The following is a 4,239-nucleotide window of genomic DNA, read 5'->3' as shown; positions in this document are numbered from 1 at the left end:
TTGTGGAGCACTTTATTTCCTCTCTAAATTCTCAAAGTAGTCTGCTTTACATGCCAAACTTGAACTTTTTCTGTTGGTAATTTCTAAATTCCCATTGAAGTGGACTATGCATCCAAGATGTTTGATGATATGCAAAACTTGAACTTCTTCTGTTGGTAATTTCTTGGGTGTTAGTTTTCGATTGTTTTGAATAATTTCTTGAGTGATCGTACCTAATTGCAAGGTATCAAAATTGCTGCTGTAAGATTAGGTCTCTTAATTTGTGCTCTATTGTTATTTGTTCCTGTAAGAATAACTTTATCAGTAGATCCAGTTCCAAAAAGGAAGAGAGGAACAAGGAAAGATGAGGATGGATGATCTGCACAACTGCTTGTGTGACAATCTCTTCTATTCAGAAGAGAAAGCGGAAGATGAACGAAGATGCACCTATTTTTTCAGTTAAGTTCTCTACTTTCTCTCCCTTTTTCTTTTAATCGTGTGTTTATTGAGCAGCCTTAATGATAATCATTAAAGTGGACTATGCACCCAAGATGTTTGATGATATGCCTGACTATTCACCGAATGATATTTGAATAAGTACATAATGTAAAACATGTTTTAAATAGAGTTCTTCTCACGAATGCATATCTTAAAAATGATCTTGAAGAACAATCATTGCTTTAAAATTGTATTTCGACTCATAGTGCAGTTCACTATGATTATTGCAAGTAATAATTCATTTCTTTGACACGTCTAGCTTTTCTCTTATTTTTTTGTAATATGACAAAAATTAATCAGCAATTAGGCCAAGCTAATCTCTAATATTTTAAATTTGGTTCTTCTTTGACATAGAGTAAAAACTAAAAAAAATAGAGAACTGGACTTCGACGCTGCCATAACGGATGCTTTTCCATGAAGAAGTAAACTAAAGGTAACTGTCTTTTCCCTTTTTTTGTTAATGATACTTTGGCAGATTACTAGCGCTTTTTAATTGAAGACTTTTGCAGGTTTGATTTTAGTATCTTAGAGCTCAAGCATCCGGAACTACATTTAATAAAGTGAATTTATACAAACGTGCTTTTTACTATTAATTTTATACTAAATTGCTTACAAAAACTTATTCTTAAAATCTCTGTTTCTTTTTCAAGGAGCACAAAGTTATTTGATCCTATTGATATAGCATTCTCTTGGAGCTGCATGTGAGCTTTTATGGCATTCTGATCATATTATAGTTCAGCTTCGGGAAGCTTTTTTTTTTTTTGCTTTCTGAATGTTCACTTGATTTATATCATCTTTTGAGAGGCTAACGATTATAGCGAATTCGAAATATCGACGCTACGAGTTTTGAATATGTTGGTCACCAAACTCAAAGGTTATCAACACGAAATCGAGAGAGTGAGGAACGATGCTTTTCACTTTGGGCTTCAGGGTGTTTAGAGCGATATTGTTGGATCTCATCCTCTTGAAGGTAAGGCAAGAGGGATGAAGCCGAACCATAGGTGTTTGCAATTATTTTCCTATCAGTTACCAAAAAATAATATCTTCCTCTTCATCTCCTCTTACCTCTTCATATAAATTATACTTGCCTTAATACATTACTTTATTCAAGGTTTGTTCCTGCGACTTAGAATACATCACTCTATGTTGCAGTGTTGTGGATAATTTTTGAAATTTTATATGCTTAATGCAGGCCTATTGCGTACAAAGATCAGTTGAAGCCTAATCAATTGAAAGAAAATTACTATGCCCTGGTAAATATTTTATCCATTTTCTTTTAATTCGTACATTGAGTCCATGAAGTAAAGATTAACCATTGAATATTTTTAAGATATAAATTTAAAAATAATTTTGTCATCCATTCCTGTCCATGAATTATTCAGTCTGAGGCGTTTGTTTCACTTCATTGCATCATTAAATTGTTAGATACTTCATTCAATAGAATACTACAAATTACAAAGGTCTAGGAGACTAGGACCAAAACAATATTAAATTGTTGGATGAAGCAAGTGATTTGGAGTAAAGAATTGGATACTTGTAAGTGTAAAATAATACTGATATTGCTTCATTTTTCAAGTTTCGTTTTTTCTTCTGTTCTTTATTTTAGATCTCTTTATATACTTGTTATCATATTATCCTTAAAGTACACTTTGTTATTATAACTAAAATATACACGTTATTTGCTCAAATTTACACTTAAAGAGAAGTGCTTCTTTGGAAGACATGTCGTCTCAGTTGTTTTATCCAATTCAGAAAATTTTCATCTCCTAAGGGGATAATATTGATTCTTTTAGTACCCACTGAAGCTACTTTAGCCCTAAATATGGCATATATTACTAACCATTGAATAATGACAAAAGACGACATAATAACATATAATCATCAGAAAGAGTTAATAGGCGCTCGATAGTATATGGATAAATTTATGCGCAACATTCAGATTTGCAGTTTCACATTCTTACTCAGGCCTTAAGTTATTGTTGTGATGAGGGTGGTTTGTCGACACCATTTCTTGAGCCCTTTCCACTAATATATTTCCTGTAGAATGTTCTATTGCTCCACATCTCAATTGCAACTATATGTTTTCCTTTAGTTATATGACTCTCAAAATCTTTTTTAGTAAGAAGGGTACTACCCAAAACGATGTGAATTAAAGTATCTATATGGGAACTGGTCATAAATTCCTTACCTGGTATAGATCCCTTATGAATCAGTTTTCCGGGTACAAGAAATGAGTGCCCCTAACGACTTTTCTCTCTTCGGTTACTGTTCTACTGGCCTTTTGTTTAGTGGTAAATTATAACTACCTACCTTATGCAGAGACAAACGGAAAACAATCTACAAACACCTGAAATAGATTATTTAATGTCAACGAAATTTCTTTTATGCAGCGCTGCCCTTTTTTATGCACAGTATTTCAGTGTAGATGAATATATTGTCTTGAACAGATTGATGAGTTGAATCCTCTTAGTGGAGATTTTTTCAGCAAGATTGATCCCAACATGTAGGAGTAACTAAGTTTCTCAGGTGGAAATACATAGACAATGTAGCTAGGTTGAGAAATGCTGAACATTTATAGGTTTCACCAGCTCTTTTTCTTTGATGTGATAATCACGTAACAAGAAAATCTAAAAGTATTTCTTAGTATCTATCATAATTTTATTTGTGTTCTCTTTTTATTCGTTTCTACTTATGCCATGTTATTTAAGGTGCATGCAACTAGTTATTGTTGTTAAGAAACTGAAAGAGATATTCATAAAAAGATGGTTTTAGTTTTTAGTAGTTTAATTCAAGCTTGTCAGAATAGTCAAAAGCCAAAAACACAAGAAGCGTTATGGCATGCCAGGTTTTTAACTCAAAACAAATGATGTGTGATTTTTCCGATTATGTTATTCGCAGGAAATAAGATTTGAATCAAATGTGATATGTGAATATATTGATAGGAAGCTGAGTTTTAGTGGTTGTCAGGTATGTGGAATTAATTGTCATTATACACTTTGTGGGTTCTTACGCATTTACTTTTGTAGTTGATTTCCTTCCATAGTTTTTTTTTTATTTCTTATGCTGGACCTTTTAGAATTTGTTTTTGCACTATTACGGCTTTGCAGCTATAAGATGGGAATATTATTTACTTTCACAAATCTCTTTGAAAGCAAGGCAATAAACAATATCGCTTTCCAGAGGTTCCCTCAATTTTGGAGTACTTCCACAAGAATCATCAAGTTTGTGATGCGTCCTCTTATTGTGATATTAGTCCCTAGAGTATTAAATACTGTATTTATTTGAAGAAAGGGTTCCTAACGAAACAATAGCAATTACGTATACCATAGAAAATGTTAGTCTGAAAGAATATCACAATAAGAATATACAATCTGCAATATGTCACACATGATTCATATAAATCTGTTTTTATTATCTCTCCATTCTTTTTTCTTTTGAAACGATCTGCGCATCGCGCGAGTACGTATACTAGTTATGAAATGTAAATGAAGAAGTTTGATGCGTATAAGTAAATGAATAGGCGGCTAAAATCGTGGCCATAATTAACTCGATAACCGGCAAAAGTGATATTGAATCGTGGGATGACGCGTGTTCGGGGTATTAAATACGGAGAGACGTGCGTCTAATCAACCGTCAATTTTTTTTTAGAGGGGGTCAAAGAGTTTCTCGCCAAGAAAGGTATCTCGTCAAAGAGTTTCTCGTTAAAAACTTGGATCTTTTGAAAGATCCAAGTTTATGCGTATGTCTATAAATTACGTATAA

General features: G+C 32.9%; 1 long non-coding RNA gene across 1 annotated transcript; it reads left to right on the top strand.

The window, feature by feature from the left end:
- Positions 1–444: 444 nt before the first annotated feature.
- LOC104120844 (uncharacterized) lies at positions 445–3,899 on the top strand. Its single transcript, XR_001966803.3, has 3 exons — positions 445–1,730; positions 3,376–3,444; positions 3,585–3,899. It is a non-coding gene; the product is annotated as an uncharacterized lncRNA (long non-coding RNA).
- The last annotated feature ends 340 nt before the right edge of the window (positions 3,900–4,239 follow it).

Source organism: Nicotiana tomentosiformis, chromosome 12 (assembly GCF_000390325.3).
Source record: "Nicotiana tomentosiformis chromosome 12, ASM39032v3, whole genome shotgun sequence".
NCBI classification, from domain to species: Eukaryota; Viridiplantae; Streptophyta; class Magnoliopsida; order Solanales; family Solanaceae; genus Nicotiana; species Nicotiana tomentosiformis.
The sequence above is the reverse complement of the archived record's forward strand: the minus strand, read 5'-3'. Positions and strand labels throughout refer to the sequence as shown.